This window comes from Alexandromys fortis, unplaced genomic scaffold (genome assembly GCF_014885135.2).
Source record: "Alexandromys fortis isolate MF-2015 unplaced genomic scaffold, M_Fortis_MF-2015_v1.1 scaffold_27, whole genome shotgun sequence".
Lineage (NCBI taxonomy): Eukaryota > Metazoa > Chordata > Mammalia > Rodentia > Cricetidae > Alexandromys > Alexandromys fortis.
In genome coordinates this window covers 1943580-1968259 of record NW_026067952.1, presented here as the reverse complement: position 1 = coordinate 1968259, position 24680 = coordinate 1943580, and the positions used below count along the sequence as shown (strand labels likewise).

Below are 24680 nucleotides of genomic sequence, written 5' to 3'. Positions count from 1 at the left end.
TTTTTTTTTTTTTTTTTTTGGTTTTTCGAGACAGGGTTTTTTTTTTTTTTGTGGTTTTGAGCTTTTGTAGACCAGGCTGGTCTGTAACTCACAGAGATCCGCCTGCCTCTGCCTCCCAAGTGCTGGGATTAAAGGCGTGCGCCACGACCGCCGGGCCACAATGGATTTCTTTTTATGTGTATTTATCAAATACTTCATGATCTTATTAAACTCATTCATCCTAGTTGCTTTACCTAGTTCCCTTAGGATCCTGTACTCTTATTTCTCCTCAGCCCTCCCAACCTTGTTGTGCCTTTCAAACTGGACTAGGTCTTTACTGTCTAACTAGACTGGCTTTGCCTTCCAGATCCTCCTGCTTCGGTCTCCCAGTGCTTGGATTACAGGTGATTGCTTTCTCTCAGTACAGCTTTGGCCCTTCAGAGTTTTTCTTTTTGTGGTGGGGGTGCTGGTGGTAATTGAATATAGGATGCCATGCAGACAAGTGCTTGGCTCCAAGTAGCATTCTTAGCTGAAGTTGTACCAGCCTACTTAGATTAGCCGAGCTCTGTGAGATTCAGACTGTTGCATAGACCAGTTCTTTGTTGCCAAGTATTCTGTGTATATGGCATTGCCCTTTTACCATTCAAACACCATTTTATTGTATCCAACAATTGGCTGTTACGAGTAATGCTACTGTAACCATTTGAATACAAGTTTGAGTGAGCACGTAAAATAAGGCTTCATTTTTTGGGCTGTAGGATTATTGATCTTATGGCAAATGTATGTTTAGCTGTATAAGAAACTATGGAATTGTTTACAGCAGTGACTATGCCATTGTATAACCTTTTCCAGTCTCACATCCTCACCAGCTCTTGATATTAATATTTGTCTAAGACATAGCATTCTGGTGAATTTAAAATTTCTTTTACCTTCAGTGAAATGTCTGTTTAAAGTTTTTTTCCCCTTCTCTCCACTTTTCCTCCTCTTTGTCTTTGTATGTGTGCAAACACACACATTACAAGCACACACACATACATACGGGCAGGTACACATGCTTGTGCAAGTGTGTGGAGGCCAGAGTTTAACTTTGGGTGTTGTTCCTTAGCAGCCATTCATATGGTTTATTCATTTATTTAATTTTTATGTATGTGGGTGTTTTGCCCACATGTGTGTCTGTGCACCATGTGTGCGCGGTGCCAGCAGAGGCTTGAAGAAACCAGGGCAAATTCCCTGGAACTGGAGTTACAGATAGTTGTGAGATACCATGTGTATTCTGGGAAACAAACCCAGGTCCTCTGCAAGAACAACAGATGCTCTTAACCCCTGAGCCACTATCTAGCCCTGGGCCTGCCTCTGCCACAGCAACACTGTGTCTTGTTGTATTGTGAATGTTGTATTGTTCCCTTAAATTAAGGTGGTGCTGGACACCTTTAATCCCAGCACTCAGGTGGATCTCTGTGAATTCTAAGCCAGCCTAGTCTACAGAGTGAATTCCAGGATAGCCAGGACTACACAAGAAACCTGCAGGGGAGGGGAGAGGGGGAGGAAGAGGGTGAGGGGACCAAACCTCCTCAAATATTTACCAGTTATTTTTTGAAGTGTGTCTCATGTAACATACCCTGGCCTTAAACTCTTAGTAGTCTTCCTGCCTCCTCCTGAGTTCAGGATTACAGAGATGGTGCTAGGGAGCAAACCCAAGGTCATGCTTGTCTAGCAGTCTGCCAAGTGAACTGCGTACCCAGCTGCATTATTTTCCTTTTAATACTGGAAACTGTCTCCCACTTCAATTTGACACATGTGATGCAGTTCCTCTACCACTTAAGTACACACCAGCCTTCCTGCTCTGATGGATTTTGCTGTCTATGCTGGTCCTGATGTTGTCGCCTACGTGAGCCTCTGGAGCATTTGACTGCAGGCACTTACCACCATGTTTGTCTTGTCTCCTGGTTTCTGACTTCCCTGTCTATTGGCTTAGGTCAGCTTTGAATGATCGCAGCATCATATGCTAATGAGAAAGCCAGCATCTCTACATGTTTGTAGCGCTGTAGTGTTTATCAGCATCTTAGTATGCTTAGTATGCTTGTAGTGTTTATATTGTATCCTTAAGCTTCCTACCTGACTCACTGGATGTCGTCGCTCATCTCCAAGGTGGTGGGGACCCCAGTTTATTTACTATTGTCTTCACTTAGTTTAAAGATTTGGATTTTAATTCTTTTCCATCTGAATCATTTTATACTGGAATTCTGGAACATTTTTCAATTTGCATTTAAAAAGGATAGTTAAAAAAAACAGTGGAAATTTCCAGTTTTGAAAAAAATTCAGCTGGTCTAATAACTGCTTTGCAGGGAAAAAGAAATATGAAAAGGAACCGCAGACGTTCTGGATGTCAGCCTGTGAAATTTTCCACTATTCCCCATAATAACATGCAGGCATGCTTATATTCCTGATTCAGTGTGTCTGCAGTTGCCTGACTGGAATTTGAAGCTCTTGTCAGTGACAAAGTGGCATCTGCCACTTGCATGGGTAGTCTGAAGCTGCAGTCTAGGAACTACTTGCTGTAGGGCTACAGGGAAGGCTCATTGTAAATGCTTGAGCTTGGAAATTATTTATCTGTCTCATGATCCAAATGATTTTGATTTTGATTATAGTGGATTTTTTTATTAAAGTCCCTAGTCCCCCATCTTAGTTTTCTTTTCTTTTTCTTTTTTTTTTTTAAAGATTTATTAATTTATACAGTATCCTGCCTGTAGGCCAGAAGAGGGCACCCGATCTCATTATAGGTGGTTGTGAGCCACCATGTGGTTGCTGGGAATTGAACTTGGACCTCTGGAAGAGCAGTCAGTGCTCTACCGGCTGAGCCATCTCTCCAGCCCCCGATTATAGTGGATCTATAGTGCATCTAATAACATTTTTTAATGCAGTTTCTAGGCTTTTATTTTGTATAGAATGCTCAGAGAGATAAAATAAAGATTTGGATAAATAAAGTTTTCATTTGCTATTCAGGAGCTAGTCATTAACTTGTTTAGGTTACTGCTAGTGTGGGTTTCTTGATGAGATTAACCATTCTTCAGATTCAGGAGACCAGATTATCCCATTTGCCGAGGTTGCTTGGTTCTTTCTGTATGAAATGAATTTGGAAGAGCAGGTCACAGATACATTGTAACCCAAGCCAGTCCTGCTTCGTCCCCCCCCCCTTTTTTTTTTTTTTTGGTTTTTCGAGACAGGGTTTCTCTGTGGTTTTGGAGCCTGTCCTGGAACTAGCTCTTGTAGACCAGGCTGGTCTTGAACTCACAGAGATCCGCCTGCCTCTGCCTCCTGAGTGCTGGGATTAAAGGCGTTCACCACCACAGCCTGGCCCTGCTTCATCTCTTAATGGTAGAGTGGGTTAAGGAACAGGATAGTCAGATTTTTTTTTTGACTGAACATGAGTCTTTATTGGCCACAGCTGCTTGAGGAGGATGAAGCGGGAGGAGTGGGTGGCACCGATGCCAGGCCAGCCGTGCTTCATAGGCTTGTAGGTCATGGAGAACTTGCCCAGGTAGTGGCCAATCACCTCCGGCTTGATCTCCACCTGGTTGAAGATCTTGCCGTTGTACACGCCCACCGTGCTCCCCACCATCTCGGGCAGGATGATCATGTCCCGCAGGTGGGTCTGCACCTCGGGCTTCTCCGTGGGCGGCGCCTCCTTCTTGGCCTTTCTTAGGCGCTTGAGCAGCGAGTGCTGCTTCCACCGCAGGCCGCGGTTGAGGTGTCGCCTTTGCCGGGCAGCTGTAGAGCTGCATCAGCTGCTCATAGGACATGTCCAGTAGCTGGTCCAGTTCACGACACGGTAGGTGAATTTGCGGAAGGTCCGCTTCTTCTTCTTCTGCTCCATTTCGGCCATCTTGGCGGCGACTCGGAAAAAGGGGGATAGTCAGAGCTTATGTATTAAATTTACTTAATTTTGAGAGATGGTGTCACTATTTTGCCTAGGTTGGCCTGAAGCCCAGGGCTCAGAGGAATTTGCTGCCCTAGCCTAAGTCACTGTACCGCTGGGACTGTTGTTTCACAGGACTGACTTTAAGCTAAATGTTCAAAAATTTCCTTTCCCTTTTTTTGGAGACAGAATTTCACTTTCTAGCTGATTTAGAATTTGTTATGTATACCGGCTTGACCTCAGGACTCACAGATCCACCTGCCTCTGCCAAGTGTATTGGGATTAAGGTGGGTGCCCTCAAACTGCTATCTTGAGAACATTGTTTAACAAATCTTTGTTGTATATTTAAAAATAGGGCTGTGAGTGGTGGCTAAAACTTGGGAAGCGGAGGCAGAAGGATTAACATTAATTTGAGACCAACCTAGTTTACATAGTAAATTCTAGGATATCAAGGGTTACACAATAAAGACCTCACCGCAACAAAATACAGGATACAAAAACAAGACAACAATTAGAAAAACCTGCCCTGCGAACTAAACTTTAAAAACACAGGCTCTTCTCCAGTGAAGAATTTGAGGGTCAAAGTGGGAGCAGATGTGCCTAACACTCTGGAGTCGCTTCCAGCTGAGAAGTAAAGCCGTGCTAATACACAAGTGACTTTACTCTGGACTGAAATATAGTGTGCCGGAGCAGGGTGCTGCTCCTGTCAGTCATGCGCTCTCCCTGTTCAGTCCCATCCTTCCCCTGGGCTTCGGTGGATCTCTGACCTCTTCATACTTCCATTTCAGCTTTCTCATTTTCCAGCTATTTATCCCTTTCTTCTCACCCTAATTCCCTTCGGACTTGCAGCCTTCCAGTTAGTTCCAGCCCTGCCTCTGACTGCTCACTTAACTGCCTTACCTTTGAAAGCCCTGCTCCTGGCTGACAACTTTCTTTTTAGTCTGTCCTCAAACTGGCTGACCCCAGTAACCCCACTTCGTTGACTCAGGGTAGACTTGAATGTCTGATCCTCTTGCCTCCACTTCCCTAGGACTTCACAAGCAGTATCTATCACCATGCTCCGGCTCAGGACACTAACCTCCCCGCCCTCCAGGGTCCTTAATTAAAAGTTCAAAAACAATAGCAAAAACCAAACGTTGGGTCTGGAAAGATGACTCAGCGGTTAAGAGCACAATGTGCTCTTCTAGAGGACCTGAGTTCAGTTCCTAGTACCCAGTTCCAGAGGCTCCAATGACTCTGGGGGAATCCATAGACGCATACACACATAATTAGAAAAAAAATTGAAGCAGGGTCTCCTTATGTAGCCCTGCAGCCTAGACTAGCATGGAACTCACATCAAACTAATGCTATGGCCCTTCCTCAGCTTCCCAGTTGCTGATATTGTAGGTTTGAGCTATTACACCTGGCTCCTTTTTTTTTTCTTCCTGTTTTTTTTCCAGATAGCATTTCTTTTTGTAGCTCTAGCTATCCTGGAACTCTTTCTGTAGACCAGGCTGGTCTCAAACTCCCAGAGATATGTCTGCCTTCTACCTCCTGAGTGCTGGGATCAAAGGTGTGCACCATCACCACACTGGTCTGACTATTTTTAAATATATAATACAAAGATTTATTGAATGTTGTTGTCTAGAAATCAGGGATGTACCAGTGAGGCTTGAATGACTGACAGAAAAAGCCCCATGCAAAGGGCTGAGCATTAGTATGTGTTTGGCATGCTAGGCAAGTGCTCTGCTGTTGAGTTATATCACTAACATTTGAATTTACATTTTAGTTGGATAGTTATGTTGAATTTCACTGAGAAAGTAGCTTGTGAACAAAGAGTTCACAAGAGAGGAAGCCAAGGAGGAAGGATTGGAAAGGGGAAGCATTTTGTGTGAAGGGAGCTACTCAAAAGGCCTTTTGGTGGAAGCATTTTTGTGTTTGGGTAAGTGTAGGGGTTTGAAGCACATGCCTTGGACATACAGGGCCAGCATTCTAGCCCCAGTTAGGTCTCCAGCACTTGATTTTAGATGGTCTTCCATTGTGGCCTCATGGACTTCCTTATGGCCTTCCAGGCTGGCTTCAAACTTAGTAGCCTCTTATCTTTGGCTGGTATCTGGCCTGCCGCACCCACCCCACCCACCCAGCAAGACTTCTGCTTTCATTTTGAACAAAATGGGGAACTCTGCAGATTTTAAATAATGTTTTTAGTTATTTTATGAAAAGACCTTTAATTTTATTTCCCTCTTTAAAGCATTTCTTTTTTCTTATAAAAGTGATTAACTCATTTTCCCATTGGAAGCAGAAACACACAAAGAAGAAAATAAGGATTACCAATAACTTCCTGTACAATTAAACCTGTTTTCTGGAGGCTGGAGAGGTTACTCGGTGGTTCTGGGCACTCAACTGTAGCGAGGGGAAGTAGTGCACACCTTTAATCCCCAGCACACAGGCTGACCTCTGGGATTTTGAGGCTGGCCTGGTTTACAATAGAGTTCTAGGACCACTAGGGCTACACAGAAAGACCCCATTTTTTTTTTTATTATTTTTAAAACATTTACTATTTTGGCAGAGGATTCAGGTTAGGTGCCCATCACCTACATCAGGTGGCTTGCAACTGCCTGCAACTCAGATGAACTAAAGGGTATGGTATGTGAGTGTGTGTGTGTGTATGCACGCGTGCGCGTGTTTGTGCGCATGTTCACATATGCATATGCCTGCCATAGCATGTGTGTGGAGGTGAGAGGATAACTTGTGGGAGCCTGTTCTCTGCCATACATTCCCTGGATTTAATTCAGGTGCCAGGCTTGCTGACAAGCACTTTAATCACCTGGCCATCTCTCTAGGCCAAATGCTTTTTATTTCAATAAAATGTTATTGGTTCCTAGATGTCTGCAGTAGCACAAAGACTTGTTTTTAAATAATGAATGTTGATTTTCTTTTAATTTGGTATATTTACATTTGACTTGATTGAGGAGAGGCCTGTGGTCAGAGAAGAATTTGTTATTCATTACAGACCGTGCAGCACATATTCAAATATCTGTCTGCTTCATGAATATATAATGATAGTATGATTTAATGAAAACATTATTCTTAGGTCTTTAGTATTATGGAGGTTAAAGGAATTTTGTGTCTGTTAAATGATGTCAATGGGTTGAGTATTTGTGAGATAAGGTATCTTGTAAGGCTCACCTAACTCTGGGTCTTCCTGCCTCCACCTCCTGGATGCTCAGATTATAGGTACATGCCACCATGCTTAATTGTCTCATTGATGAGTGCCTGAGGTGCGGTCTCATGTAATTCTGGCTGGACTGGAATTTATGTGTAGATCAGACCCAGGCTGGCTGCACAGTGTTCTGGGCTGCCCGACGGACTGCCACCCTCCTGGGCTGCTGCTTTGCAGAGTAGCTCTTAGAGCCACGTGGAGTTGGCGAGCATGCTGCATGGCCCCACCAAGCCCAGCTGTTTGCAAGAATCTTTTTGAGTCTTGTTTTCTGTCAGTATTCATTATTATGATTATATTTTTATTCTGAGACCAGGGTTCTCTGTGAGCCCTGGTTGTCCTGGAACTGACTTGTAGACCAGGCTGGCTTTGAACTCAGAGGTCTGCCTGCCTCTGCCTCTTGAGTGCTGGGATTAAAAGGTGTGTGCCACCACACCAGGCGCAATATTCTTTTAAAAATCTCCTTTTCTTGTTCGTAAGCTACATCTGCTTTACTGTCCTCTGTAGGCACATGTGCTTTCCTCGGACTTTTAGATTTGTTTAGCTCTTCACTTAAAACATGGTTGGTGTTGTTGTGGTTATGTGAGTGCGTGTTCTTGTATGTGTGTGGGTAATGGAGTAGTCTTTGGAAAGATGGTAGATAGCTGAGGAGATAGCCCAGATAGAGCATTTGTCTACATATCCAAGGCCCTGGGTTTGCCCCCAGCACGGGGGCCCCTGGGACATTAGAGTTAACTTGTGCATATTTTCGAGATGGTCTAATTATTCCAACAAATATCTGTATTTCAAAATAAAGGGGATTGAAATGTCTTACTTAGGTGAGTTTTAGTTGATGACATAGACAAGTTTTCTCTGTGTCCTGGCTGTTTTGGAACTTGCTCTGTAGACCAGGCTAGTCTCAAACTCACAGAGATATACCTGCCTCTGCCTTCTGAGTGCTGGCATTAAAGGTGTGCGCTACGACTGCCCAGTAATCTTAATTTATGGAATTTTTAGTCATATGTCTATATATATAATATTTTACATATGTAATATTAAATCATTTGGATTGGAGAGTGGTGGTGAATCGGAGTTTCGCAGTGCTGTGTTAAGCCTCACTGTCAGGCCTCTACAGGTATAGGTCTTGGAAAATGATTTGGGGACACATTTAAGATGACTTTAAAGATACATAATTTCCTCTGTCTCCTGGGAAAGGTTCTTATTTCATAAATAAGAACATTGTTTTTCTCTTTCAAGTGGAATCATGTGAGTTTTGTTTTAGAAACCAGAGATGATGGCGCACTGTCCCCTTGATCTCTGAGCACCTGCTCTGGCTGTTTACTTTTTCTAAACCTGTTGCCAAGATTTTCCTCTGATTTGGTTGCTGTGATTTTAAGTATATTATTGTAGGGCTTCTTACCTTACACTTTTTGGTGAGGGAACTTTTTGTTACAAGGTCTTTTGTGGCCTGAGGCTATGTAACTGAAGATGACCTTTAATTAAAAAAAATTCTTGTGCGTAAACGCTGTGCTGTGTGTGGAGGTCAGAAAAAGGTTTCTGGGAGTTGGTTCTCTTCCTGCACCTTATGGGTCCTGGGGACTGAGCTCAGGTGGTCTAACTTGTGACAAATGACTTTGACCTGTTGAGCTGCCTTGCTGGCCCAGCCTTGTTAAGCTTCTCATCCTTTCGCTTCTACCTGCTGAGAGGTAGATTACAGACGGTGCCACTATGCTGGGATCCTGCGTGCAAGGCCTTCAGTGGTAGGAAAGCATTTTGCCACTCAGTTACATTCGTAGCTCTGGTTTAGCTTTGTTTATCAAAACTTCTTTTTCAGTTTTTGAGACTGCATTGATTTACTTGTGAGTTAAAAAGAATTTTTAAGACTTTATTTTTGTGTATGAGTGTTTTGCCTCCATGTACTTATGTGTACCAACCACGTGCATGCCTTGTATCTAGGGGCGGTTAGAAGAGGGAGTCATGTACCCTGGAGATGTTGATGATGATTGTTGTGTGTTTATAAGACTCAAGTGTGTGCTCTCAACCCATGCATACCTGTGAGGAGGCCGGAGCAAGTGGACTTCTCTGTCGTCCCTTGATAAATCCCTTCAGACATCTCTCCCTGAACTTGAAGCTCTCTGTCCCAGCTAGGCTGCCTAACCAGAGAGTACCTAGGATTTACTGGTCTCTACCCAGAAATGCTAGCCTTACAGGTAGGGCAGCCAGGGGGACTTCTGATTTGAGTTCAGGTCTTTGTTTTTCTTGGCAAGACAGGGTTTCTCCGTGGCTTTTTTTGTTTGTTTGTTTGTTTGTTTGTTTTTTATCTTCAAGACAGGGTTTCTCTGTAGCTTTGGAGCCTGTTCTGGAACTAGCTTTTGTAGACCAGGCTTGCCTCGAACTCACAGAGATCCGCCTGCCTCTGCCTCCCGAGTGCTGGGATTAAAAGGTGTGCGCCACCACCGCCCGACTCTCTTTGTGTCTGTAGCTGTCCTGAAACTCATCCTTGTAGACCAGGCTGATCCTGACTCTGCCTCCTGAGTGCTGGGATTAAAGGCCTGGCTGGGTTCAGGTCCTTTGCAATCACAGCAGGCTCTCCTAGCACTGAGCTATCTTTCCAACCTCAGTAGTGAGCTGTGACATAGACTGTGAATGCTGTTTTTGCTTGCTGCAGTGTCTCTAGTGCTCAGAATAGTGTGAGGTTCTGAGCAGCAACAGCCCCTGCTTATTGACTTCTATTGTGTGGCAGGGTCTGAGAACTTTGAACTTGGCAGCATTTGTATCCTACAAACATTGTATCCTACAAAATGCAATTGATCAGATTGTTCAGATGCTAGTGAATGTGGGGGAAGAAGCTAGCATTAGTTAGGGGTGCTGTTTAGCTATTCATCTGCCATCGACAGCCAGGAATAGTAGCATACACCTTTAATTGCGGCAGAGGCAGGGGGATCTCTGAGCTCTGGTCTACATGAGTTCCAGGCCAGCCCTTTTCAATTTAAAACAACAAAACAAAACAAAAACCCAAAAAGCCATTTGCTGGGCCTTTGGGTACACACCTGTAATCTGCTTTGCCTTTGAGGATAGCTTGGACTATATAGTGAGTTTGAAGCTGGCCTGCATATATCCTGCCTTAACAAATGCCATAATTTATATAATATGATTGTTATGTATTACTAGGAAAGCAAATGAAAAATGGCCAATGAATTAAACTCTGAAACACAGTTGCTAATATACTATATTATGATTCCAAATAAAGGAAAATGCTCAAGAATTTCTGAACACCAATAACTTCATATAAAATCTTGAATTTTTAATAATTTTCTTTCCAGATTGATTTTATGTATATGCCTACCTGTGTGTCTGTGCACCACTTGTGTCTCTGGGGCCTGCAGAGGTCAGAAAAGGGTGTTGGACTGGAGGTATGGGTGGTTGTGAGCCACCAGGTGGGTTCTAAGAACCAAACCTGCCGTGTCTGCTAGAGCAACCAGTGCTTGTAAACTCTGAGCCTCCTCTCTGGCCTCTTGTGTTGAAATAGGAGTGGCGGGGCTGCGTCCCCAACACCCCGGCCGCTTGGCTAGCTCATGCCCGAAATAACAACACACAAACTGTATTCATTTAAAGAACTGCTTGGCCCATGAACTCTAGCCCTTTACAGGCTAATTCTCGCACCTGGACTAGCCCATTTCTAATAATGTGTGTAAGCACCCCAAGGTGCGCTTACCGGGAAGATTCTAGCCTACATCCATCTTCATCGCGTGTGCCTCAGAGAGCAGAGCTATCGCTCGCATCTACCCGGGAGAGCTGAGCATGGTGTCTGTGATCCGGAGAGCAGAGTCTCTCCGGGAGCAGAGCAGAGTCTGACCTCACTTCCTCTTCCGCCCAGAATTCTATTCTGTTTACTCCTCCCATCTATGTTCCAAGCCATGAGGCCAAGCAGCTGGTTTATTATAACTTAACCAATGAAATCAACAGATTGATATATGACACTCCCACATCACTCTTGTACAGTCTTGAACTCTGTAGTGGTAGATACTACAGCATTCTTTTCAGATGTAGACCAAATGAGCACATTGGATAGGCCGTGGATGAGGACCTTCATGGAGCGAGGGTCTTAGACTTCAGAGACCATGACCTCCTTTCCACTCCTCATTGCTTTAGGTATTAGTTAGAGAAACAAAGTAATCATTGGCCTCTTGCTTGACATTGTTAGGTGGCAGCTGCCCTAAGTGTTTCCCCTTTCCCTTCCCCCCCTTTCTTTGTGCCCTTCTTTTCATGAGTGGTTAAACCCACGGCCCTGTGCATGTAAGTACCCTGTTCCGAACTGTATCCCCAGCCTAGCATTTTATTTCTGTGTGTCTTTAAAAAAAATTATTGTTTTTATTAGTTTTTCATGACTTTTTGTTGTATTTTCTAATGTAACTAAATTTTCCTTCTTAAGAAATAAGCAAATAGTTGGTATAGGAGTTCAAATCCCTGTAGTCGTAGAGCTCTGGATGTGGAGGTAGGTCAGGAGTACACATGAGAGCCTGCCTCAATCAATCAATTGATTGTATAGGGCTGTAGGGTATGTTAAGAAAGTCTCTGGTTAGCCATGGTCTCTTAGGCTGGAACTGTTTCTAGAAATCCAATGAAGCGCTGTGGCCAATGGGAACCCTATGATACTAACACCCAAGAGCTAGAGGAAGGAAGCTCAGGAGCTTAGGGTCTTCTTCCTCCATTGTAACCTTGAGGCAGGTCTGGATTACCTGATCATGTGTTTCCAAACAAGAAAAATTTCTCAGATGCCCTGAATTTAGTTACAGAAAGGCCCTTCGAGTGAGAAGGTAAGATGAGGGAACCCAGTGAGTTAATAATTGTGGTCTGGAACCTTGATTTGAATTCTCCTACAGGGCCTTTTGTATATGAGCCATCCATGCTATCAGCTGCTGCCAATGCAGAAGCAGTAGTTGTGAGAGACTACCCTCCCATCCTATAGCTTCTCTTTATTATTGTACCCTCGTATCTATAGCCAATGTAGTTACATTGCTCTCATTCCCAGATTTCATATTTTCATATGCGTACACACACACACACACACACACACACACACACACACACACACACACTTGGCTCTTGATCCAGGTGCCACCTAGCTACATCACCTATACTCTGGGTGGTGGGGGTGCTTATTCCAGGACGAGGTCTTGCCTTTCCTGGCTGGCATCTGTAATGGTCCAAGAAACCCTTTTACTATATATATGTGTGTGTGTGTTTCCTGCATGTATATCTGTGTACCTCATGTTTTACTGGTACCCGAGAAGACCAAAAGGGGACGTCGGATCCCCAGGGACATGTGGGTGCTAGGCATTCAGTTGCGATGATTCAGAAAGGTTTGCAGCTGGGTATGGTGGCGCACGCCTTTAATCCCAGCACTCGGGAGGCAGAGGCAGGTGGATCTCTGTGAGTTCGAGACCAGCCTGGTCTACAGAGCTAGTTCCAGGACAGGCTCCAAAGCCACAGAGAAACCCTGTCTTGAAAAACCAAAAAAAAAAAAAAAAAAAAGGGGGGGGGAAGCTAAAGAGCTTGATTTGTTGCTTGAAGTGTTTGTCAAGAGATGGCCTGTTGGGAAGGAGATGGCAATGCCTGATAATCACTGTTAGTTTAGTGTTGATGGAGGGATTTTAAGGCTGTGGAGGACTGGAAAGTCATGAGTGCTCTGTTGGAGAGGAAGGAGAGAGGCTTGGTGAGAAAGGAGCTTTGTATAAAATCATGGCTATGGAAAAGTCTCAATGGAGTCTGTGTGACACGAGCCTGCACTCTGGGCTCTGTGCGGCACTGCTATGTGACTCAGTGTGGAGTCTTAGGAACAGACGAAGTCTTTTATTTCTTGAAAAATTATTTTATATGTATGGGTGTTTTGTCTATGTTTGTGCACCACGTGTGTGCCTGATACCGTTGGAGGCCAGAAGAGTGTTGGAAGTATTGATAGTTGTAAGCCAGTATATGAATTCTGGGGCTTAAACCTGGGTCTTAGAAGAGCAGCCAACACTTTGAGCCTCTAAACCAGTGGTTCTCAACCTTCCTAATGCTATGGACACTTTAATACAGTTTCTCATGTTGTGTTGACCCCACCATGTTATTTTGTTACTACTACTTCACAACTGTAATTTTGCTGCCTTTAAGAATCGTAATGTAAGGGGGATGGAGAGATGGCTCAGTGGTTAAGAGCATTGCCTGCTCTTCCAAAGGTCCTGAGTTCAATTCCCGGCAACCACATGGTGGCTCACAACCATCTGTAATGAGGTCTGGTGCCCTCTTCTGGCCTGCAGACATACACACAGACAGAATATTGTATACATAATAAATAAATAATTAAATATTAAAAAAAGAATTGTAATATAAATATCTGATATGCAGGATATCTGATAAGCAGAAGTGGTCAGATCTCTGAGTTCCAGGTCATCCTGAGCTTCATAGCTAGTTCCAGGCAAGCCAGGGCTACACAGTGAGACCCTTTCTCAAAAAAAGTTATTGCTAAGTTATATTTGAGAATGCTTATTATGTTAAATGTTAATTTTCTGGGGTTGCATATAATATAGAAAAACTTCAAAGGTGTAAAGACTTTTATTATAAAGTTAATATGTGTTCTCTGTAGATAATAGAAAGTATTAAAGAATAATGAGGGAATATGATTTTAGTACATGCGTTTTAGTCTTTTAAGTGCATATTCTCACTATACAGTCCAGGTTGGTCTTGAAGTCTGTTATCTTTCCTCAACCTTCCAGTGTGGGATGCAGCCTCTGTGCCTTGGCTTTAGGCTTTTTATGTCTAAGTATTATATATAGTACCTATAAAGAGAGAAATGATTATATTGTTTTATAATATGTTGTGAACATTTTAGAAACTATAGTATTTCATGGTATGGGTGTATTATAATTCAGTCAATTTTGTAATTATTTTGGTAATATAACATTGCTATTTTTTTCTTAGTATTAATTTTTTTTGTCAGGTACGGTGGTGCATGCCTTGAGTCCCAGCACTCTAAGGCAGAGGCCATTCAGATCTCTGTGAGCTTGAAGTTAGTATGGCCTACATAGTGAATTCAGGCAGCCAGGGTTATGAGAGACACTATGTCTCTAAAAACAATAACAAGAACCCGCATAGTATCTTGCTATGAGGCCCTACTGGCCTGCAACTCACTATGTAGCCTAGCTTAAGTGGGTGTGTATGTGTGTGTGTGTCATGACAGGCATGTGGAGACCATGGGGAGTCCTCTATCATGTCTGTCCTAGGGCTTTAAACCCAGGTGGGCAAGTTTTGGTGGGAAATGATTTACCCATGCAGTCATCTCATCAGTCCCTATATGACAAATGGGGTGGGATAGGGGAGACAAACAAGTAGATTCACCTATAGTTAAAAAAAAAAGTACTTTTCCTTTTTTATCAACATGTATAATAACCATCACTGTGGTGGTTTTTCAGCATTCCGCCTATGAGCACCTGGAATGTAGTGGTTTCAGTTTCTGTGCCCTTAGATTAGGGTGGATCAAGAGTATATTTCTCTCTCTCTCTCTCTCTCTCTCTCTCTCTCTCTCTCTCTGTCTCTGTCTCTGTCTCTGTCTCTGTCTCTCTGTCTGTCTGTCTGTCTCTCTCTCTCTGGCTTTTTCGAGACAGGGTTTCTCTGTAGCTTTGGAGCCTGTCCTGGAACTAACTCTTGTAGACCAGGCTGGCCTCCAACTCAGAGATCCGCCTGCATCAAGAGGATATTTTCAAGCATAAAATGATGTCTCTTTTCTTCTTTCTTTCTTTCTTTCTTTCTTTCTTTCTTTCTTTCTTTCTTTCTTTCTTTCTTTCTTTCTTTCTTTCTCTTTTTTTGCTAGTTTCACATTGAAGTCCATGATAGGCTAGAACTCACACTGTAGCTCAGGCTGGCTTCAAACTCCCAGGAGTTTGAAATTTCTGAGTTAGACATGGATAACAATCCTTTGAATGTGCGTGAGTTATGTTTAGTTTATTGAAGGTACAAATGCTCTGCAACATTTATGTCTGCTTTGTAATTAGGCTGATGAAAAACTTAGCTTTTTTGTTTTTTTGTTTTCAAATAAGCAAAATCTGGGGGAAGTAGTGGGCTACTTAGAGAAATCTTTCACAAAGCCTTACAAGGGATTGAGCCAATAATTTCAACTGACCCAGCTCACCCAGACAGCAAACAGTATTATAAATACCATTGTTTACTCATAGTGTTGCTGTGTTCAACAGTTTTGGTGGCTGTTCATTTAAGAAGAGTGTTTTCAACTTCTCTGTTTGCTGTTTTCTGCAAAGATACACTTGCATTGTACTGGATGGGGGACATAGAAGAGAACATAACAAGAATACAGTTAAGTATTAGTTCAGTTCTAAGAACTGAGTACTGGGAAGTCCAAGGAAAGTAATGGTAATTGTTACATTGTTCTCTCTGTCTCTTTTTCTTTTTTATTGTTTTATTGAGCTGTACATTTTCCTCGACCCCCCCCCCCCCAGGCGCATAGCTTTTCAGGACAATCTTGGTAGTGATGTGAAAAATTGTGAAGCTGTTCAGTATCTGGTTGGTGTTGAGTTTCTGCTGACTTCCGGGAAGGACCCCTGGAAGGAACTGTGGACACAGTGTCATCAGAACACTAAGTGTGGCAGGGCTTGGTGTGTGTAAACAGTCAGGAGTGCACTTTTATGTTTGGGGTTTGGAGTCAGCCTCTTGTGTTTTCTTCATTAAGTGTATGGTGGAAGACAATGTGTCTTCCCCACTCCAGGGTCCTCTGCCATTGTGTGGCTCTTCTTTCTCTCCTTTGATGCAATATGTATCTCAGGGCTAGCATCCTACTCTCTGGCACCCTGCCTCAGGCTTCTTAACCATTCCTGGCTGATTGAAAGAACAGTAAATGGTACTGATTGTATAGAAAAAAATTTAAGCTTGTATCTTTCAAAATCAAATAAATTAGATTCTTACTTTGCCCATTCAGCAAATAAAATTAAATCAAAATAATTTTTGCCAGACCTGATGTGTTGCTGTGAAGATAATTTGTATCTTCTGAAGAATAAACAGGAAGGTTAATGCAGAGGCTTTGTAAAAGAAGCTGTGTCCCCCTGCCTCACTGTGGGCGTGGGTTGAGGTTTTCTGTTTTAAAAATCCTTATGCTCTATGTTGGTCCTTTTGCTAAGGATGAGGCACTTTTGTGGAAGTGTTACCATGGCAACTGCCTTCCAAATGCTGCCTCAAGGTCACTCATCACTCTTAGCACGGAATACTCAGATTTTGTAGATCAAATAACGTTAATTATTATGTCGGCTTACTGAAGCACTTCTAGAAAACATAACCAGCACTTTGAAATGTTGAATTTTAACCTGCCAGATTAGCAGTTTAGTGGCAAATCTGTAAAGTAACCATAGATCATAATACCTTGTTTTTATGAATATACAAGTTGATTGCACTATAACGTCAGAACATGCATACCTCCCTTGGCATTTTTCATGCACGCGTGATAGCAAAGATGCCTTTAGTGTTTCTTTTCTCCGGTATAATGAGCTCTGAGTTACCTTTGGTGTTCATACGAGAACCAGATGATTGTCTGTTTTTACAAACTCAATTTCGGAGCCACTTGGCTTCTATATCATGCACTCTGTCTCATGCTCCTGTTAATTTTTCTTGTACCCAGTTTCTAAGTTGTAACCTTTTAGTTAAATATGGAGATCATGTGGCATGTATTGTTTATAAAGCCATTTCTCGGTGAAGGAAAATGTGACGAGAACTGCCCTAGACCTTGGTCTTTCTGGTGGGTCTTGTTCTGGGCAAGGAGGATCAGGGCCACGCACCTCCATTAGTGCTCCAAGGTGACTTTGAGATCAGAGCTGGAAAGAAAGGTACAAAAGGAACAAATAGTAAATGCTGTTCACACACCTGACTGGACTTTTAAAGCTAATTACACCCTGGCTGCCTGCTGTGCTTTCAGAATTAGACTGATTCCTTCTCCCAGGGCAGTGCCATGTCATCTCTTGTGTTTGCAGAGCTGACTCTTGGTCAAGATATTTTACATTGTACGTTCAGCGATCTATAGATGGTGTTATAGATATTCTAGAGAATACCTACCTGCGCTAATGAGTGTCTCCTTTCTCATATTTATGAAGTGATGTGTTCTCATACAGTTATTTTGCTAAGCTGGAAAAGTGGAGTTGATTTAAATCCATCTAAGCAGTTAGGGCAATGAGATGGCTAACTGGGTCAAGGCATTTGCTGCCAAGCATGACCACCCGAGCTGGATCTCCAGTACCCACATGATGGAAGGGGAAAACAGATGCTCATGGCTTGTTCCGGCCTTTATGTGTGCCTTCCAGACAAACAAACAAACAGTGGAATTAAACCAAAACGAGGTAAATTGTAGTATGAGACAATATGATCTAGAAGAAAGAATATTGGACAGGCCAAGGTCTGTACTGATCCTTCATCTGTTCCTGGCTGTGGGAACCTGCTCAAGTCATTGTGCTTCATTTCCCTGTAAAGCAAGATGGTCCTCATACCCATTGTGACTTGGACCATCATTGGTTTGTGCAGTAAAGTTTGCATTGTTTTCAGTAGTGGAGAACTGCCATATATACACTGCAGAGGGCTAAGTGTTCCAAGCTGATTGTCTCATTTTTGACTGACACCTTATTTTATGTGCTCTTGGTGGTCTTAGAGAGGTCTTAGAGAGGTTTTGTTTTCTAGGTGTATTTAGGATGAGCAAGAAAAGTCTGAGTGTGGCTAGCTATGTAGGGCTTTTTCCTTTGGACTTACTACGTACCCCAAACTGGACTTGAATTAGAGGAAGTTTACCAGTTTCAGAAGATTAGGATTAGCTGTAGAACTAGAATTTACATGTCTAATAGTTAGCCTATGTGTGTCTGTGTGCTCATCTGTGAGGCTCTGACACTTGTGTAGTAAGATAAATGCCTTTCCATGTTGAATGGTCTTGCTGGTCCACTATTGAATAAGAAACTCAAGCCAGGTGTATTGGCACATACCTTTAATCTATCACTCAGAAGGTAGAGGCAAGAGGATCAGAAATTCAAACTCACCCCTGTCTCCAGAATAAGCATAGTTTGAGGCCGGTATAATATAAATGAAACCCTATCATCAAACAAAAAACAAACAAAGGATGAAAAGGAAAAGGCAATTTTATAGTTATACTTTCCACACTTTATGTATGTATATATCAATTATAAGGCTTTCCAGGGTGACCTTGAACTTGTTATATAGCCTCAAACTCAACAGTTCTGCCTTAACCCCACAGAGAACTGTTATTACAAGCATGTCCCCATGCTTGGCTTTCTAAATCTGTACCTATGCACTGTTATTAATTTTTAGATGTATTGGATCGTTGTATGCTTATTAACATCTTTCCCAAAGGTTTCTAAAACTTATATTTGCATTTTGCATGGATATTTGTGGACCATATGCATTCAGTGCCCACAGCAGCCAGAAGAGGGTGTCTGGTCCCCTGGGACTGTAGTTACAGATGGTTGAGGCACCATGTGGGTGCTGGGAATATGAGTTCCCTGGAAAAGCAGGCTGTGCTCCTAAACCTCCCAGCCATCTCTTCAGTCCCTAATTCTTTCCTGCTTCCTCCTCGTTGTCCTCCTGTTTTTTTTTTTTTTTTTTTTTCCTTTTTAAACCAGACAGGGTTTTACTGTATAGCCTTGACTATCTCTGCCTCCTGAGTGATGGGATTAAAGGCACCACTTAAGGAAAAAAATGTAAAATTAAATTTCTGTGCCTTTAACCCCAGCACTCAAGGCTGAGGCAGGTGGCTCTCTGTGAGTTTGAGGCTAGCCTGGTCTACCAAGTGAGTGGACGGGCTCCAAAGCTACAGAGAAACCCTGTTTTGAAAAACAAAGCAAAACCAAAACAAATCAAAAGAAACAAATGAGTCCATACGAACTACAGGCTACATGTGGAGGTCAGAGGACAACTTTTTTGAGTTCTATCTTTCCATGATGGTCGGACCCAGATTTAACTAAGTTGTCAGGTTTGATGGCAGGTGCCTGTTCCCCACTGAGCATCTCACTTGCTGGGTACTTGCTTTAGTTGCAGCACTCCAGAAGCTGAGGCAGAGGGAGCATAAGGCCAGCTTGTACATCCTGAGTTCCGGGACAGTTGGAAAACACCATGTGGGACACACGAGCTTTACTGCCGCAGTTTCTGGACATGACTATATATCTTGGTCAGAAAGTAACTTACAGTAGCTAGCTTGCTTTCTTTGCATTTTATGTGTATGGATATTAGGTCTACATGTATGTTTGTGTACCATTCGTGGGCAGGGCGCACTGAGGTCAGAAGAGGGCCTTAGATCCCTTGGAACTGGAGTTAAACACCATTGTGAGCTGCCATGTGGGTGCTGGGAATTGAGCCTGGGTTCTGGGAGAGCAAGTGATAGCCTTCTCTCCAGTTCCAACTTCAGTAGCTTTCATTGACTGTTTTTATTTGTTTAAAATGCTATGACAGGACCTAGAGAATTGACTTTTAAAAAATCTGAGTAGATTTTGGCTCTAATTAGCTGCATAGCCAGACTGGTTTAAATCTGCTTATAATACCCTTGTTGAGCTATGCCATGTAAGACAGATGGGATTTTAGCATATCTGAGAATGTCTTCGTCAGAATGTTTCATCAGCTGCTGGAGCTGACAGGAGATTCCTTCCTAATAAGTTAATGTGTTACTACTATAATTTATAGTTTTGTAAACATTGTGTTATTGCCATATGATGGAGAATTTAAGTTTTAAATACACTTTTTTTTCCCTTCCTAATTTATTATCTGTACACTAAAGCCCCATTGGTTTGCATTTTCCTCAGCTTTCAGCATTGTTATTTTGTATGTCTGGCCAATCTGTTCAGCGTATTAGTATTTCATCACGGAAATTTGCAGTTACTAATTTCATTTGTGGTTTAGTATCTTTTCACATGTTTGCCTGTTTGTGGCAGGCTGAAGACAACTTAGGTCCTACTCTGTGAACTTTAGGGGATTATATTTAGGTGTGAGAGAGATCACCTTTATCTGATGATCCATATTGCCGGCCCTGGAGTCTGAAGGGTGTGGGTGTGAGAGAGAGAGAGAGAGAGAGAGAGAGAGAGAGAGAGAGAGAGAGAGAGAGAGAGAGAGAGAGAGAGAGGGAGAGAGAGAGGGGGGGGGAGAGAGGTAGGGAGGGAGGGAGGGAGAGAGGGAGGGAGGGAGGGAGGGAAGGAAGGAAAATTTCAGATGTCATCCATAGAAATGTCATCTATTTCCTTTGACACAGGGCTCTTGCGGGGCCTGGGACTTAGCAATTAGGCTAGCCTGGCTGACCAATGAGCCCTCAGATTGTGTCTTGTCTCTGCCTTCTCAGTGTTGGAATTACAAGAATGTGCCACCAAGCTCACAATGTGTTTGTTTGTTTGTTTTTGGCTGTTCATTTATTTTACCTGGGTACTGGGTAGCGAGCACAGATCCTTGTATTTGCAAGGCAAGCACTTTGTTGAGCCTTCCCTTCCAGCCTCATCTTTTAAAATTTAGGTTTTCATTTTCTTTTTATTTATTTATTTTTTTTATAATTTAGTTCTTTATATTTTGCACGTGTCATTTTTCAGATACTTTTTGGGAGTACAAGTGTCTATCTGTGCCTTGGCACATATGTGTTGGACAGTTGTGTATGTACATGAAAGCTTGCATGTCTTCCAGAGTGCCTCCTCATCTTATGTTTTGGGACAGAATTTCTCAATGAATCTGAAGCTTGATGGTTTGACTAGATCAGCTGGCTGGCATTCCTCAGGGCTTCTGTCTCCATCTCTCCAGTGCTATGATTTAGAGTGCGCTGCAGTGCACGTGATAGCCAAGCATGCTAGGTCTGAGCTTGACCCTTAACCCATTAAAATACCTTAATTTTAGGTCAGTATTTAGATCATAGCCGCAGTGCTCACAGCCTGCACGAGGTAAACAAGCAGTGATAGTACTGCTTCCTTGTTTAGTCTAACCAGGGTTGACTCCCAGGATGTAGGCTGGTTTATGGACTGGGTAGCTATATAAAAATAATGTAAGACAAAAGGGCTTTTTCAGATTGGACTCTAATGTGGTGTAGCCAGCCCACCTCCTTCATTGCTGGAATATAGGTATGAGCAACCACCCTGCGTATTTTGGTGATGTTGACTTTGATTGTTGGGCACTTGCTGCATTTTCCATTGCATGATTACATAAAGGAGGTGCTGTCTGTTCCATCTGTGGGTGTTGAGTGTATGATTATGGAGATATCCTAACCCTCCTTCAACTTTCACCCAGTCTCTTTAGCTTCCTTGGTTCCTAAATTAGTAATTTTGATTTTTTTTTTTTTTTTTTTTTTGCTGACTGCTGATATTTTAGTTGCGTCAATCCTTCTCTGCTGTCTGCCTTTTCACTGCCAGGAAGAGCTGCTCTGTATGCTGCTTGCCCTGTGCTTATTGTGATCCCTGTGTTTGATTCAGTGGGTTGTTCCACTTACTCATTTTGATACTTCAGATTATGTCTGTGGCCATCTGAAGCTTAACTTTGATTATGGTGAGTTTTTTTTTAAAAAAACTTTATTTGTAATTATGTATGTTTGTATGTCAGTCTGTGTGAATGTGCTGTGTGTGTGTGCGCGCGCGCGCGCGCCTCAGGAGTCCTGGGGATTGAATTCAGGCCATTGTGCTTAATGGCGAGCACCTTCTCCTGCCGAGCCATCTTGTCAGCTCCAAATGCCGTATTTTGAAAAATGAATTCTGGGCCTTTTGAGATGACTCAGTTGATAAGAGTACTTGCTGCTTTCTCAGTGCATTAGAACCCAGTTCTCAGCACTCCCTTTGGGCGGTTTATAACTTCAGATGACTCCGGATCTGATGCCCTCTTTCTGCCTCAAAACGTGCACATGCGCACATAAATAGATAATAAAAATGGACCCAGATGTATTGATCCCTGGTTCTGGGTTATTCTTGGGAAGTCCTTTTTTAAAACTTAAGACAGATGACCATTGTTGATCATCCCACCCCCCACTTCCACAACCTCTGATATTCCATTACCTACAGGCACCACACAAGCTAGTGGCTGGGAAGAGAGAAGAGCGGTGCTGGTAGGTCCAGTAGAGATAGCCAAGACCTTAACCATTGTGAACTAATAACTTAAACCAGGCCGTGGTGCTGCACACCTCTAATCCCATCACCTGGGAAGCAGGGACACTTTTTTGGGAGATCTTATTCTACATAAAAGAAACACAAGACAGTAGAATCATTGGTGGGCTAGGAATGCAGTTCAGAGGTAGAGCAGCTGTCAAGACTCCACCCCCAGCATAAAAAAAACAAACAAGGCTGGGCCTAGTGGTGTACACCAGATTCTAGAACCTAGGAACCTGTAGTGGGGAAGGAGGGCGGTGTGTATTTCCATTTTTTAGGTAGCCTGGAAGACATAATGAGACAGAAACCCGGTCTAAAACCATAGGGAGGTGGGAGGATAGAAAAGGAGTTGGAGAAGGAAGGGGAAAATATGGTCAATATTGTATAAATTTTTAAAAATAAAAAATGGCTGGGTGGTGGTGATGTACATCTTTAATCCCAGAATTTGAGGCAGAGGCAGGTGGATTCTTTGAGTTGGAGTCCAGCCTGGTCTACAGAGTAAGTTCTAGGACAGCCAAGGCCACACAGAGAAACCTTGTTTTGGAAAACTGAAATAAATAAATAAATATATACTTAAATTAGACAAGTTACCGAGAAACCCACATGGGCGCTTTGCTGATTCTAGGTGGCTGGAACTTCATAGCTTGTTATTTGAAAAGTAAAATGAGGCAACAATCCTTTTATAATAAAAAGGCTGTTGTAGACAATTACAGGAAGGTGCAGGTTTCCTGACTCTGCCTGGTGTGCTATCCAGTTCTGAGCTGTGTAGGACACAGAGTGTTATAGGCGGGGTATGGAGTGTGTTTAGATTTCCTAGCCATGCTCGTTGGCATTGATACATTCCTGTTGCTGAAACTGGATTTATTCTACTTGTTATTAGTGTATACTCTGAGAATTTTTAAGACACAATAACATTTGCATAATGCTGACAGGTAAAAGTTCAATTGCATGTCAGAATAAAATTTCATGAATTTCCTAATAAGTTTTAGATTTTTGCTGTGACTTGGGCCTTTTCTGGTTTCGGGTGAAGGAGCTAGGAGTCTAATTCTCTTCTCTGTAAGGGCTTAGATCTTCCTTCAGACATTTGCACGCTAGGTTCAGGTCATCTTGTAGTGCTAGTTAGTTTAGTTTGGTATTTAGTATTATTTGTATAGTTTTTTGTAGTTAAAATGTTTTTTTTTTTTTTGCACACTATCAAGAAGGACATTTTAGATAGAATTCTGACACGAACACTATGCATATTGAATTACATTTCTGTTTAAATATTAAGGAATAGAAATGTTTTTTATCCTTATATTGCAGGATCTTGCCAAGATAACTGTGTGGAAATGGAATCTATCCAAGTGTTACTAAATACCATCACCCACTTTCTCCCCCCAGCCTCTTGCTAGTCTTTGCCTGCAGCTGCAGTGGTAGGCATCATTCAGGAAGTGACCTTGGCTTGTATTAATCAAATTCAGAACACACAAAAAAGCTTCTGGCTAACATGCTGACTTGATGTAAAATTTTGTCGCATCCATTTTCCTTCAAAATGATGCCATCCTGTAAAAAGAAAACAAATTAAATGCATGCACAAACATAGTGTGCACACTTCTGCAAGCTGTATTTAAAAAGACTGAACTAGATGTATTTTAAAAATCAGACTTATATATTATGGGGTTAAATTATTTGTAGAAAATTACTTTAATAACTCCAAGCTGAAAACAATGCACACCATCCCTGATTTTATTGTGGTCTGAGCCTTGTATGTTTGTGCAGTGAGGGCAGTCTGCAGTGCTCTGGGCCCTTGGCTGTTGTGTGGTAAGTGAGGCACTTCTGTATATTCCTTACTTCTGGTGTATCAGAAATAGCTGGCTATTTGATATTCTTGGTTTGGATAAAATCTACTATACTATGTGGGCCCATTTTAGTATTCAGTGGTGGTGCTGGTATGGGTCTCAAATCTAGGCCTGTAAAACTGCAAAAATTCAACCAATTGACATATCAGTGAGGAAAATGTTCCTGTCTGTCTATAAATCAGCTTATCTATAAATTTAGGATTTAGTAGATCATTTTGGTAAGAGAGTGTGTACAGCTGTTCCCCTTGTGTGCTTTAAGGAATAGTGTGGCTCTCCCACATGCATTTTCAGCACTTTGAGGCTAAGACACAAGGACTGCCACTGGGGAGAGAGAGAGAAAGAGAGAGAGAGAGAGAGAGAGAGAGAGAGAGAGAGAGAGAGAGAGAGAGAGAGAGAGAGAGGTGGTAAGTAGGATTTGAGGAAGGAGTAGGCTCGGAAGGTCACTTGGGTAGCATATTGTAGCATTCAAGACAGGGTTTCTCTGTGTAGCCATGGCTGGCCTGGAGCGCTAGAAAAACTGATTTAACCCATCCTACAACCATCCCTTAAAAACAAACAAAAACCAAGTCGAAAAAATCCAACTCAAACCTCAATCCCAAGTAGTCATGCTGCTGCTTCAAGCTCCCTGGCTTTAGCAT

General features: G+C 42.5%; 1 protein-coding gene and 1 pseudogene across 2 annotated transcripts in view; one reads left to right on the top strand and one right to left on the bottom strand.

Moving 5' to 3' along the window:
* Positions 1-24680, top strand: part of Ncoa3 (nuclear receptor coactivator 3) — an 82507-nt gene that overhangs the window by 11944 nt on the left and 45883 nt on the right. The gene's annotated exons all lie outside the window — the stretch shown is intronic.
* Positions 3365-4434, bottom strand: LOC126506918 (40S ribosomal protein S15-like; annotated as a pseudogene).